At 46.0% G+C, this 14,869-nt stretch overlaps 1 protein-coding gene across 2 annotated transcripts in view; it reads right to left on the reverse strand.

Annotated features, from left to right (window-relative positions):
- NUP93 (nucleoporin 93) overlaps positions 1-8,866 on the reverse strand; it is a 102,944-nt gene extending 94,078 nt beyond the window's left edge. Inside the window, exon 1 of one of the 2 annotated variants that reach the window (XM_084757726.1) lies at positions 8,726-8,866. The gene's annotated coding sequence lies outside the window, so the exon portion shown is untranslated. Of the gene's footprint in view, positions 1-705; positions 727-8,725 lie in introns of those variants that run through there. The other variant, XM_084757725.1, reaches the window with a different exon arrangement.
- Between the last annotated feature and the right edge of the window lie 6,003 nt (positions 8,867-14,869).

A 14,869-nucleotide genomic window follows, 5' to 3' on the forward strand; every position in this document is an offset into this window, starting at 1 on the left:
TCTATGAGCAAAGGAAAGGTAATGACGAATTTAGGCTTTGTAGACCAGTCTCTGTCATTACTCACCGTTGCCATTGTAGTTTGACAGCAGCCATAAAAACATGCAAGCAAATACGCATGTCTGCTCTCCAGCAAAACTTTAATAATATATACTGTAATTTTAATGTCATATTATTTTAACATGAAATACTATCCTTTTTAGATTCTTTTCAAATATTTGAAGACATAAAGACCCTTCAGGCTTTTGCTAATCCTGGAAGGGTGTCTGAGCTGTTCCTGATAAACCATGGTTTCACAAGAGTGCAAAGCACCTGGCTAGCCACACACACACTAGGCCCCACTAGGCTTTGTGCAAACAGACACAAAGATTAAATGAAGGCTGGGGGTGCAACTCAGGGGCAGAACACTTGCCTAGCAAGTACACAGTCCTGGTTCTGATCTTCAGCACTTTTTAATAAAAGATTAAATGAGGGGCTGGAGAGATGGCTCAGGGGTTAAGAGTACTTGCTGTTCTTCCAGAACAATTCCCAGCTTCAATTCCCAGCGACCACATGATGGCTCACAACAGCCTGTAACTTCGGTCAAGGAGAGCTGATGTCCCCTTCTGGCCTCCATGGGCACTTATGCACATGGTGCACAGACACACATCAGGTGAACATTTATAAAATAAAAATAAATCTTTAAAAAAAGAACCCTTAATGCCTACCTGTAGTGACATACTTCCTCCTAAGCAGTGCCATCCATTGGGGACCAAGTGTTCAAAGCTCACGACTGTGAAGGGCCATTTCATTCAAAGCATCACAATGTACATCTATATGATTAAACAGTATCATTTCCAGTGGTTCTAATTTTACCATATCCAAATACTATCAACTTCAACCACAAAGATCCTCACCCTAAAAAAAGCAGTTAGCACTACTGTATTTTGGGAGATATGGTCAGAAAGACATCTGGGGGCTAGGGAGATAGATTGATGGATAAAGAGTGTGCCTGCTGTGGGAGCACGTGGATCTGACTTTGGATCCCCGGCACCCACTTTAAAAGGCAGGCCTAGGGCTGTGCATCTGCAATGGCAGCACCAGGAAATGGAGATGAGAGTATCAGGGGGAGGAAGTACCTTGCTCCACCCGTCAGTCTTACCAAATGGACAAGCTCCAGGCTGAGACCTAAGTCTCACAAGATAACATAGAAAGCAGTAAGAGAAAGATACCTGATGACCTCTGGCCTCTGCCTAAGCATGCACAGGCCCATGCTTGAACACACACACACACACACACACACACACACACACACACACACACAGAGAGAGAGGGAGGGGGAGGGAGATGGCGAGCTCGAGAGCACAAAAAGCACAAAGAAAAGTATTAGTACTTTTTCTTTTTCTTCTGTTTCTTAGCTGTGTAGAATCCAAGCTAGTCTGGAACTCATTAAGAGGCCCAGGGTAGTCTTGAACTCTAGGTGATCCTTTCACCTCAGCTTCCAAAGAGCTGGGATTACATGTGTGAGCCACCACATCCACACAGGAAAAGAAATTTTTTACATTTTAAACAGTTAAGAAGAAAAAGGGAGCCAGGTGTGGTGGTGCACACCTTTAATCCCAGCACTCGGGAGGCAGAGGCAGGAAGATCACTGTGAGTTTGAGGCCAGCCTGGTCTACAAAGCAAGTCCAGGACAGCCAAGGCTATACAGAGAAACCCTGTCTTGAAAAACCAAAAAAAGAAGAAGAAAGGAGGAGGAAGAGGAAGAGGAGGAGGGGGTGGAGGGGGTTAGACAGCTCCCTCAACAGGTCAGAGGACCTCAGCACCACATAGTGGTTCACAACCACTCTGATGCACAGTGCAAGTGACTGTAATAGCACAAGCGTCTATAATCCCGGCACCCCTAAGGGGAGATGACTGGCAGAGACAAGAGAACCCTTAGAAGCTAGCCTGGCATACTCATCAGAAAAACAGAGACGTCATCTTCATCATGGTGGAAGGGAAAAGCAACGCCTGTGGTTGCCCTCTCACCAACATGTCAGTTGTCATGGTACACGTGCTTATATTTACACACAAGAATACATGTGTACACTAACATTCGAAAAGCAAAATGTTGGGTAATGTTTATTCTTTTTTGGTTTTTCGAGACAGGGCTTCTCTATGTAGTCTTGGCTGTCCTGGAACTCAGAGATCTGCCTGCCTCTGCCTCCCTGAGTGCTGGGATTCAAGATGTGTGCCACCACGCTCAGCTGAGTAATTCTCTATAGTTCTAGGAGGCAGTAGAAGAAAGATCTGCTCATTATCTGTAAGAGTTTTCTGGAGGAAGCAAAGAAGGAAAATCAATCAGCCACATAGAAGGATCTGGTAAGCATTGCCCAGGAGACTGGGTTTTTACAGTAAGGAATGTGCAGTGTTGGGAAATGTCACTTGTATTAATTTATCTCCAGGTAGCAGAGAAGTAAACTAGTAGCACACAGAAACACAAATGATCTACATAAGAAACTTTTATTTAAAAATAATAAAAGCCGGGTGGTGGTGGTGCACGCCTTTAATCCCAGCACTCGGGAGGCAGAGGCAGGAGGTTCGCTGTGAGTTAGAGGCCAGCCTGGTCTACAAAGTGAATCTAGGACAGCCAAGATTACACAGAGAAACTCTGTCTCAAAAAACAAAACAAAACAAAATAAAAAAAACAGTACTTAGAAGGAATAGTAAGAAAAAAAAATAACAGCAAGAAATACTGCCCCTAAATTCCCTACTTCATACCTGTGTGCTGCACCTAGTTCTCAATGATCCTCAAAGCCACTGAACTCAAACTCCAACCTGAGTTGGGCTTCAGACATTGCCAGTGTCCGTCTGCTCAAGCCTACCACTGTCATATTTACTACGTGTCAAAGTGTAGTTTCTAACCACCATCACCAGCTGCCCTCTCCACTCCTGTGTGGCCCTTGGTTCTAACTCGCTCTTGTCCTCTGCATCTGCACTTGACCTTGAACTGTTAAGTCTTCACTCTGCAGACTTAGACACCGTAATACTGATAACGTATCACACTTCATCTGGGGAGAGGGGTGTGTGTCTCAGTGTGAGTGTGGAGTCAGAAGAGGACCTACGGGAAGGAGTTGCTTCTCTCCTTCCACATCGTGGGGCTTGGTAAGAGTGCCTTTACCAACTGATCCATCTGATCAGCCTCAAAGGAAACTTCTGAAAGAAACAGGTAGATAGTAAAAGCTAATGCTAACTCTTTTTTTTTCTTTCTTTCTTTTTTTTAAAAGATTTATTTAAGTATACAGTGTTTCACCTTCATATACGCCTGCACGCCAGAAGAGGGCACCAGATCTCATTATAGATGCTTATGAGCCACCATGTGGTTGCTGAGAATTGAATTCAGGACCTCTGAAAGAACAGGCAGTGCTCTTAACCTCTGAGCCATCTCTCCAGCCTGGTAACTCTTACTAAAAACTCCAAAAACAAACTCTATCCAACCTCTTACCTTAACAGAGAAAAAAAAAAAAAAAAGGAACGTCAAAAGTCTTACAAGATCCTCCCCTGGCCTCTCACTATCTCACAAGGCCTGACTGTCATTCCTTAAGTTCAAGTCCTTGCAACACTAGGTGTGTATGTCAGCATCTCTCTAGCCACTGCTTCCTGTCAACCTACTCTTTGTCTCTTACAGTGCTCCTGAGTCCCTCACGGGAGTTCCAGTAAGACTGCTTCTGCCTTTCTGCATCTGATGACCAGACTTAACTGTCCATGCCCTGCCCTGGCTTCTCCTTACATTTTTCCCCCAAACAAAAACACCCACCCAAGCTCCTAATAGCTATCCTTGTATTGTGAGACTCTGAGCAAGATAATTACTCCTTCTGTGACTCATTTTTGAAAACTTAAAGTACTATACTTCTCTCCTCTGCCACATAGTAACCACTCAATGAATAAATATTATGGTCAATTCAAGCCTCATCCTAATACTATAGTTTATAGATAGCTGAAGTGTGCTCTCCAAGAGTTCAGTGGGGTTGGGCCTAGTGAGAAGCCCCTCCCTGTTGTCTTACCATGTTTCTTTCTCTGCCCCCCTAAATCTCCCCCATCTCTCCCTCTCTCTCTCCCTCCTTCCTTCCACCCTCTACTGTCATGATACCTGCTATGTATTGATTTGTTCTTAAAATACTTATGAATCCACTTTTGTTTATTCCACCATTATCACTACTCCAAGCCACTTGCACATGTCTCACCCAAGATCACAGTAGCCTCCAGGCTGGTTTCCCTGTTCCTATATTGATCTCTCTGCTACCCAGTATGCTCTCTGCCTAATAGTGGGGATGAGCTTTGAAACCCAGGGCTGGGATGCAGCTCAGTGATATAGTGCTTGCCTAGCATGCTCAAAGCCCTAGCTTTAAGTTTCAGAACAAAAAATAAAAACAAAAAGACAAAAAACAGAAAGGGTTTTCTTGGGGGAAAATGAAGCCTTCAATAACTCCCACTATCTGTAAACTCAATTGCAGCCCAATTTGAAGGTAACTGCCTGCCTGTAATCCTGACTACTCAGAAGGCTGAGGCAGGAGGTACTGAGCAATAGTGCTTGCTGAGCATGCATGAGATCTGGGGGTCTGAGACCTCCATCATCTGCCCTTCTGCTCCCACTCTTCCCCATGTCTATATGCTTCAGCCATATGCCCTCCTGCTGGTTCTTCATATATGCTGAACTCCTGGCTGCCACTGGCTTCTGCAGTTACCACTGCCTATGCACTACAAAGCACTAGTCCCTAAATGCAGATGAGACATATCCTCTTACTCAATTCAAGTCTCTGCTCATGGGTCTCCTTTCTGAAGATGCTACTAAGACACGCTACCTAAAACAGCCCCACCATTTCTATACCTTGTCCTCTTACAAGTGCATGTGAAACCTAGGCATACGGCTATTTATTTACTAACCTCTCCTCTGTCCTCTAACAGTGTCCTTGAGTCTGGCAAGCTGCTTGTGCTTTTTTTTTTTTTACATCATCAAGTCCTAGTGCAATGATCAAAAAGCAACTATTACATCAAAGACATTCCAAAATTACTGGAGGGAGGGGGATGAGGTTCTTCCTTTAGTGGACCTTACAGACCAACATGGGAACTTAAAAAGGAAATCTCTGGCAGTGTTTGGAGTTTTGGGGGTTTTTTTGTTTTTGTTTTTGTTTTTTTGGTAGTCAGCCATTATGTAGTTGAGGATTAAGCTACTATTTGGGTGCACTGGTGGAATAAGCGTAAAGCAGTCTGAGGAAACAGCTAACTGGGGAAAGTGCAGGAGGCACAAGCATGAGGATCTGAGTTCAAATCCCTCGTACCCATGTATAAAGCTGAGTGTGGTGGTATCGATCTGACCCCACACTGAGGGAGGGAGGGACAGAGACTGGTAGACCTTGGTGAGTCATTGACTCCAGGCTCATAGAAAAACACCCAACATCTTCCTCAAGCCTCCTGACCTCTGACACCCACAAACATACATGGGCGTGCACCCCTCCACACACATCCATCAAACACACGCAGAGTGGAAAGCTACAAAACATTTCAACCTTTACGTTATTTGAAACAGAGGGATATAGTTATAAAAAGAACAATCTAAGGAGCCGGGCAGTGGTGGCGCACATCTTTAATCCCAGCACTCTGGAGACAGAGGCAGGCTGATCTCTGTGCGTTTGAGGCGAGCCAGGTCTACAAAGTGAGTCCAGAACAATCAGGACTACAAGAGAAACTCCATCTCGAAAAAACAACAACAACAACATAAGGCAAAACAAAGAAGCCTCCTGCCTCTCTAAATTCTAATTCTTTCTCCAAAACAATTATTGCTAATTGTCTCTATGATACCCACACCTGACCCATCTTTGGGTGCCAACAATTCCAGTCTCACCTTGGGTCCCCTCTAACAATCAATTTAGCCAGAAACCACCTGGCTCCCCTCTCCCCTGAGCCCAGTCTATCTCCAAGTTCACCTCCCATACCTTCTGACAAGTCACACCCTCACCTCCCCCTCTGCTCTGACCCTCATGCCTTCCTCCTGATCACCTCAACAGCCAAAAACTCCGCATTTCTTCTAACCCACCCTCCCCATGGCCAAAGTGGTCATTCCAAAACACCTCCCACCTAAGACAAATCAGGGGCTTCTTTACCTCAGGCTTTGACACAGCTGCATGAGGTGTGCCATAGAACAGACACGGCCATGCACCATCTTCAACTCCACTACCTTCCCCAGCTGTGCCCTGGCAGCTCTCTGTTCCTTAGGAAGCCTTGTGCTGTTTCCTCCCTTCACACTCCTGTACGTGTCAGGTTCACACAGCTCCCCACCACAGACATGGGAGCTCCCATGCATACTGCTAAGTCAGAGGATGGCTCCACCTACCCAAAGGCCCTCCCTGATTATTCTGAACCTTCTATACTTTCTTCCCTGGTGGAGCAATTGTGACCATCTCTTCTCAGATATGTCTTCCTGTAGGGAAATTTCAAATGTTTAACTCTGAATCCTGTGCAGCTAGCCAAGCCTGGCACATAAGAGAACCAAAAACATGTTTGCTAATTAAAATGACCTGTTACAGATTTGGGTCCTCTTCTGGATCTTTGCTCTGTCACCCATCTCCCTGCAATACTACCTTGTAGGATCAGGGGCTGAAGAGATGGCTCAGCAGTTAACAGAGTTTATGGCTCTCTAAAGGACTCCAGGTCAGTTACCAGCACCCACATCAGGGGCTTACAGCTGTCTGTGACTGCAGCTCCAGGGAATCTGACACTCTCTTCTGGCCTCCACGGAAATATCCACATAGACAGAAGACACACAAGAACACACATGAGGGATGGGGGAGCGAGTGAGAGAGTGTGTCAACAATTCACATCTCATGGTTTTTATATTTATGTGTTTATTGTTTTCTTCTGTGATATCTTCCAAAGGAACAAGCCTGTCTTATGCACCACCACATTCCCAAGACTGTAGCGGTATCCATAACATTCATTTATTTTATATTTATTAAGTACCTATTCTACTGTGTGCCAGACCTAGGTACTAGGTAGGCACCTGTGTTCTAAAGGGGAAAGACAAACAACCCATAGGACAAGTAAAACCTAAACGCTAAGAACAACTAAAGCAGGAAGGTACGGAGAGAGAAAAGTCTTACACTCTAGATGCCCGTCAAGTAAAGACTGAGTAAGAAAACAGGCAAAGCATACAAAATCAAGGAACAAAGCCCTGATGTCAAAACATGTCCAGCAGTGGTAGAGGAAGGAGGCTAGCAGACACTGAGGGTGTGGGTCATACAGCTCACTATGGGGGGCTATCATCATCATCATCTTCATCATCATCATCATCGAGAAGGCTTACAGGAGAGGTAAGGAGTATGAGGGTTCTTTAGGCAGACTCTCACTTGTCATCCAGGCTAATCTCTAACTTGAGATTCCCCTACCTCAAATTCCCGAGTTATATTACATGCTACATTCAGCACGGGTGTGCGGGTATGATCTGCTGAGCTCTTTACCTGCTTTGATGAAAAGCAAGGCAGAAGCCGGAAGTTCCTTCAACAATACAACTAAGAAGTGATGGCTACTTGTGTCCTGGTAGCAAACACTCAATATGGGCTGGGGAAGGGAAAAGCCAGTGAAGACTCAAAGATTACTGGCCATACCCTTTTTATATTGCTAAATGAGAGAAAAATGGAATGAGAGACCAGGGACACAGCTTGGGGGTACAGTACTTGCCTAACAAAGCCTTAGCGTCTCTTTCAAGTACAAGAATAAGAGGAGGAAGGGCATCAGCCAAACGTAGCTAGGCTTCGCTTTCCACAATTCTAATCCCAGCACTCAGAAAACTGAGGCAGGAGGATTTAGAGTTTAAGGCAGGCCTGGGCTGCATAGCAGGGCACCTGTCTCCAACCTGCCCCAGCAAGAAGTTAATGCACAGGAATTTAAAGCTGGGTGAGCTCTACATAAATAAAAGATTAAAAATGCCCCAAACACGAACAGACAATGGGGGGCGGGGGGGAAACGCGGGCAAGAAAGATGCTTGGATATTTTTATGAACCAAATGAATGTTCCTGGTACAATTAGACGTTTTAGGTACCGTGATACCAGGCAGAACACAAAATGTGTCCCCCAAACAGAACACAAAAGCTCTGACCTTCGCTTGTGCTGAAAGCCATCTCTGGGGGGAGGGGTGGGCAGGTCTGACCAGGCTGGCTTCAAACTTCATTTGACAGGAGCACCATGCCTAGCATGCTGTGGCTTTCTTTCAAAAAGGACCCAACATACTTGGGCATCCCTTACAGAAGATAGGGCACAGGGTACCCAGAGACAGGTGAGCCAACCAGAGTGGCACCCATTAGCATCCTGTCGGATTATCAGTAAAGGAAACAAGAGTTGACAGGGGTTCGTTGGGTCGTCTCCCTTTACCCGGAAAAGCCAATCTCTGGAAGGACACCCCACCCCACCCCCAACAACCCCGTTATCGTGCAACCAGGCCCGGTGAGGCCTGGCAATCGTGGACGTGGGTGGGCGTGGCGATAGCGCACCAGTGGGAAGGACCACGCTCAGAAGAGCCTAGTCACAGCCTTCGCTAAGGTGTCGCCGGCCGGCGTGCCCAGCTGCCGCAAGAAAGGAAGCGCGAGCCTCGTGGCTACGAACACGGGATGGGGTTCCAGCCAGCCTCGGGGATCCTGCTCGAGGCCAGGCCCCGAACGCGGGGCTGGGGCTGGGGCTGGGGCCGCGTGGCCGCCCGCAGCTCACACACCTTACCTGGTTCTGCCGCCCGCTCCCGGTTGCAGCACTACGCCACCGCTGCTTCTCGCGCCGCTCGCCCGCGCTTCCTGATTGGCCCAGGCGGTCAGTTCCCAGAAGGCCCTGCGCTTTGCGCCGCCAAATGAACTTTATGGAGACCTGCAAGAGCGGACACGAACATAGGCGGGGCTGGAGCGGAGCCTGAGGCGGAGTTGTCGCTACAAGTATTGTCAAGGGAGCTCCGCCCTCCTCCTGCCCACGAGGTTGGAGTTGACAGTACTAGAGGAAGCATTTCCTCAATTCCCCTGGAGCAGGGCAAACCCAGATATCTGCTACTCACTGTGCCAGGGCCAGTTCTAGGTGCTGGGGACACGGTGACTTCCACGGCAGACAACATCCCTGACCTCAAGAGGTTTTCAACTTGGCCAGGGAAACAAAAGACAAAACAAAAGTAAAGAAAATAGTTGTATGGCCAGGAAAGGCTTCTCTCAGGTGACAATCCGAATAAAAGGTGGAAGGTAAAAACATGTTTTGATGGTTTTTGGGTGGTTTCCGTTTTGTTTTGGTTTGGTTTGGTTTTGGTTTTTCCAGACAGGGTTTCTCTGTATAGCCTTGGCTGTCCTAGACTCACTTTGTAGACCAGGCTGGCCTCTAACTCACAATGATTCACCTGCCTCTGCCTCTCAAGCGCTGGGATTAAAGGCGTGCGCCACATGTTTTGATGTTTTTAGAAAGGAAAAAAGGCTGTGTTTTGGCAGCCTAAACAAGCAAGCTGGGCTGGTTACCCACGCCAGAAGGCCAATTACAGAAAAGAGCAATGGTGAACCGCCTTCACTTCAGCTCCCGTAACACCTTGTCATTGTTAAAGAAGCACTTTTTGGAGTGCCCAGTTTTGAACATGTGTAATATTTCAATGAAGGTCACAGTTCTGGCATAATGAGGAACATGTGACCACAGTCCTGGACGAAGTTGTCACCATTAATAATTGTAATTTAGCCGGGCATGATGGCGCAGGCCTTTAATCCCAGCACTCACGAGGTAGAGGCAGGAGGATCCCTGCGAGTTCAAGGCCAGCCTGGTCTACAAAGCCAGTCCAGGACAGCCAAGGCTACACAGAGAAACCCTGTCTTGAAACAAACAAACAAACAAAAAATAATAACAATTCAAGTTTGGAGGATGTCTGCCTGGTAAGGTGTTCTATTAAGTTTTGTCTTATATACTTAGGGACCATAACTACAATTAGCATACAAAGAGGCCCATAATAATTAGTATTATAGCTGCATGGAAAATTTTCCTGTGTGGATGTATATGTTTGTGGGATATATCTGTGTATGTTCACATGTGTTTGGAGGTCAGAGGTCGATGGTGGGTGTCTTCTGCTATCACTCTCCACCTTATCTTTTGAAGCAGGGTCTCTCACTGAGCCCAGAGCTCACCAATGGTCATGAACGGCTAGCCAGGGAGCTGCAGGGAGCCACCTGTCCCTGCCCCCTCGCCTTAGAGCTAGGGTTACAAAAGCGAACCCCCACACTGGGCTGTTTTCATGAACTCTCGGGGTCAGAACTCAGCTTCTCTTGTTGGCGCAGTAGGTACTTTGCCAACTAAGACTTCTTGCCAACCCAAGAGGTCTTATTTTTTATTACATTAATTAATATGCTGTGGGTGTGTCTGTGTGTGTGTGTGTGTGTGTGTGTGTGTGTGTGTGTGTGTGTACTCAGAGCCTTACACTTGGCAACGGTGTCTTTATCTGACGAACCACCTTGCTAGCCCCAGAAATTGTTTTGTTTTAGTTTCATGGGTATGAGTGTTTTGTGTGCATGTGTGTGTGTATGTGTTCCATGTGTGTGCAAGATGCCTACAGAGGCCAAAAAAGGGTGTTGCATCCTCCCCAAGGCTAGACTTGCAGACAGTCGCGGGCCAGCATGTGGGGACTGGGAATAGAACTTGGGCACTCTGCAAAAACAACAAGTACTCTCCCCCCTGAACCAACTCTCCAGTTGCCCCCCTCCCAATAAGTCCTTTATAAATTAACTCAGCTTTTATATTTCAAGCAAAAAGTGGAGCCTCTGGCTCAGTAAGATCTACAGCAGTGGTTCTCAACTTTCCTAATGTTGTGACACTTGAACACAGTTCCTCATGTTATGGTAACCTCCAACCATGTTTTGTTGCTATTTCATTTGCTGTAATCTTGCTGCCATTATGAATCATAATGCACATAGCTAATATGCAGGATCTCTCATATGTGGCCCCTGAGAGGGTCGTGATCCATAGGTTGAGAACTGCTGGTCTACAGAAATGACAAAACTCAGTAACTTCAGACCTCTTTCCTATGTAGGGAAGGAGAGTAATGGCCACAAGTGGCTATTCTCTAATGTCTATGGTATGTCTCGCGTGTACAATGGTAAAACACTCATTTAGTCAAGGTGAATAGATGTTGGCTAGTGTTATTGCTGTGAAGAGACTCCATGACCATGGCAGCTCTTATAAAGGAAAACATTTAACTAGGGCTGGCTTACAATGCAGAGGTTTAGTCCGTTATAGTCATGGCAGAAGGCACAGGAGCACGCAGGCAGGCATGGCACTGGAAAGGCAGCTCACAGTTCTGCGTCTGGATTGGCAGGCAGCAGGAAGAGAAAATGACACTGGGCTGGCCTGAGCTTCTGAAACCTCAAAGCACACCTCCTGTGACACACTTCCTCCCACAAGGCAACACCTACTGCAGCAAGGCCACACCTCCAATAATGCCACTCCCTATGAGTCTATGAAGGCCATTTTTGTTTTGGTTTGGTTTTGGGTTTTGGTTTTGGGGTGTTGTGTTGTTGTTCAAAACAGGGTTACTCTGTGTAGCCTTGGCTGTTCTGGACTCACTTTGTAGACTAGGCTGGCCTCAAACTCACAATGATCCACCTGCCTCTGCCTCCCAAGTGCTGGGATTAGAGGTGTGCACCACCCACGACCGGCTATGAGGGCCATTTTTATCAAACCACCACAGCCAGGCTTTAAAAGGAGGACTGCCAAAATGGCAACTTTTCATCTGAATGATGCTGATCCCAAGTGACAGAAATGTCACATTTTCATCCATTATTTGATATAATGTAAATCCTGATGTCATGAATCTTGTGTTTAAAAAAAGCATTTTGTATTTATTAAACTTGCATGCTATTAGCTCTGTAAACTTTTGCATAATGTGTAGATAAAGTTCTTCGCAGATACATAGAGTGCTAAACGTACTAAAATTACCTGAGCATAAAGCTGCTTGGAGTGGCACACACCTTAAATCCCAGTACTTGGGAGGCAGAAGCAGTTGAAGCTCTGAGAATTCCAGCCCAGCTTGTTCTACGAAGTGAAACTCTGTCTCAAAAAACCAAACCAAAACAAAAAACCTACCATAAACAGTTGCTTAAGTGACCCCTTACTCTGTTGAGACTCTGTTATCTAATTAGCCAAAAGAGAAAGGGGGGGTGGGGTGAGGAGAAGAAGAAAAAGCCTTAGAAAATAAATAGGAACACAAATAATTTCTTGATAAAAAAATCTTTGTCCTTGAAGACGGCTTTTACAAATGTTTCTAAGAGCACCATGTCTTTATTGTTTTAGACACGGTCTCATTAGAGAGCCCTGGCTGGCTTGGAACACTCTATGCAGACCAAACTGGACCTGAATTCATGCACAAGCCTTATAGACCGAGAAGTAGAAGACGTAGACAGAAGAAGAAGATTCCATTAACATAAGAGTTCAAATCAGGCAAAGCTAATTGCTAATCTATGGTGATGGATGTCAGAAGAGTTGTCTATTTTGGAGTGGGAAGGGGGTGTTGGCTGAGAAAGGAAAGAAGCAATCTTCTCAGAGCTGAAAATGTTCAGTTTCTTAATCTGGCTGCTGAGTGCATGGGTGTGTTCGCTTTTTAAAAATTTATTAGACTGCACATTTAAGATCTGTGCACTTTGCCACGCATATATTATTCATTATACTACAATAAAGCAGTTGTGGAGTTCAAGATTGTTTTGCGGCCTAGAACTCTATCACAGTCCCTGCCCCTCCCCCCCACCCTCCCCCACCCCCCGCCGGCTGTTTGCAGCCTGCAGTTCTGATGTACATCCTGCTATGCCCCACATGGACTACAAAGCAAGAAACATTTCGCAAAGGACAGACAGACGCCTCCCCCACCACACCGATTGTTCTCCTCTCTCAAGCTGCTGCTTCCACAGATGAGTTCGTAGTGGGTGGCGGCAAATTACATAAAGCTTTGTGATGTGTGGCTGAGCGATCAGCAGTGTTCTCTGGGAGACAGTAAAAGCTGAAGAGGGGAAGGAAGGCTCTAACTTTGCCCTCTGCATGGGTTTCGTTTCAATGGCACAAAAGGTGATATGACATTCTCAAGGATGACAAATCCGGCTTCAGCTGGAACCGCAGCTCCTGGCAATGCAAGCAGGCATGCCTGGAAGCTGGTGTCAGAGGATGCCAAGGGCAAGTCCAGCCAGGCTCAGCGGAGGACTGCCGGGAACACGGCTGGACTACTGCTCAGGCTGTCTGAGCTGCACGTAATCAGTTGAAAAAGAAGGGATTTGTCCTTGGTTAGTGCAATAGTTTGAATAGAGCCCCCTGGGCCCTGATACACCTGTTATGATGTTCATCTTGTAGGTTTCTAAGATCCTCTGGATCCTTCTATTTCCCCATCTCCTATATTTCTCTTACCAAGAGTCCTGGTGTGATGTCCTCACATCTATCCCAATCTCCTGGTAAGTGAAGACTTTCATGGGACATGCCTTTTGGGCTATCGAACCCCTACTCAGATCTAGCCAATGGACAAGACATTCTCCACAGTTGGATGGAGGGCAGGGACTAACTCTAACATGAACTCTGGTGCCCCGTATTTGATGACCTCCCCTTGGTGGGGAGCCCTGGTGGCACTCAAAGAAAGAATAATCAGGCTACCAAGATGAGACGTGATAGCCTATGACCATAAAATGGGAGAGGGTGAAAGTGGGAGGGAGGGAGGAATGGGAGGATACAAGTGATGGGATAACAATTGAGTTGTAATCTGAATAAATTAATTTTTAAAAATCCTATATTACATATTAGGGAAATGTTAACTAGGGCTTCCGATCCTTCCTGAGTTAATTACAAAGATGCAGCTCATATGTAAATGTTTAAAAAATACATTGTCATTTTTCTCAACTAAAAAAGAAAAAAGAAAAAAAAAAGGAAAAAGAAAGGATTTTGCTTGCTCACCTAAGTAGTAGTCCAGCAGGAAGGTTGATTGACTCAGGCCTTCCCATCTCTGTGTTTTACCATCCTTAGTGTGGTCTTATCTTAAAGAAGTAAGGTTGGGGCTGGAGAGATGGCTCAGCGGTTAAGAGCACTGACTGCTCTTCCAGAGGTCCTGAGTTCAATTCCCAGCAACCACATGGTGGCTCACAGCCATCTATAATGTGATCTGACTCCCTCCTCTGGCCTGCAGGTGTACATGCAGGCAGAGCATTGTATACATAATAATAAATAAATAAATCTTTTTAAAAAAAAAAAGAAGAAGAAGTAAGGCTGTTTCCGGTGGAAGAAAGTTGACAGGGACTGGAGAGATGGCTCAGAGATTAAAAGCACTGTCTACTCTTCCAAAGGTCCCAGCAACCACATGGTGGCTCACAACCATCTATAATGTGATCTGATGCCCTCTTCTGGACTACAGGTGTATGTGCAGGCAGAGCACTGTATACATAAATAATAAATATTAAAAAAGAAAGAAAGAAAAGAAAAGGAAAAAAAAGAAAGTTGACAGTTCCAGTTCCTACCCTGTAAAGTAAATCACATCTCTGGACCCTGACTGCTTCTCTGAAGGGTGTAAGATACATAGAGTTCTTCTCTCCAACTGGGATCTGTTAAAGTGCAGACTGCCCCCCCCTAAAAAAAATACTATTTTGGTTTTTTGAGATAGGGTTTCTCTGTGTAGCCCTGGCTGTCCTAGACTATCTTTGTAGACCAGGCTGGCCTGGAACTCACAGAGATCCACCCACCTCTGCCTCCCCAGTGCTGGGATTAAAGGTGTGCGCCACCACACCTGGCTAGGATGTATCCTTTTTAAAGCATGGTATTGTTTCTCAGCAAAATATGGATCAGCTTATAATTGGGCTGGGGTCGTAGCTCAGTGGTCATGTGGTTCCCCAGCCT

Source organism: Acomys minous (genome assembly GCF_964271855.1).
Source record: "Acomys minous genome assembly, chromosome: 14".
Lineage (NCBI taxonomy): Eukaryota > Metazoa > Chordata > Mammalia > Rodentia > Muridae > Acomys > Acomys minous.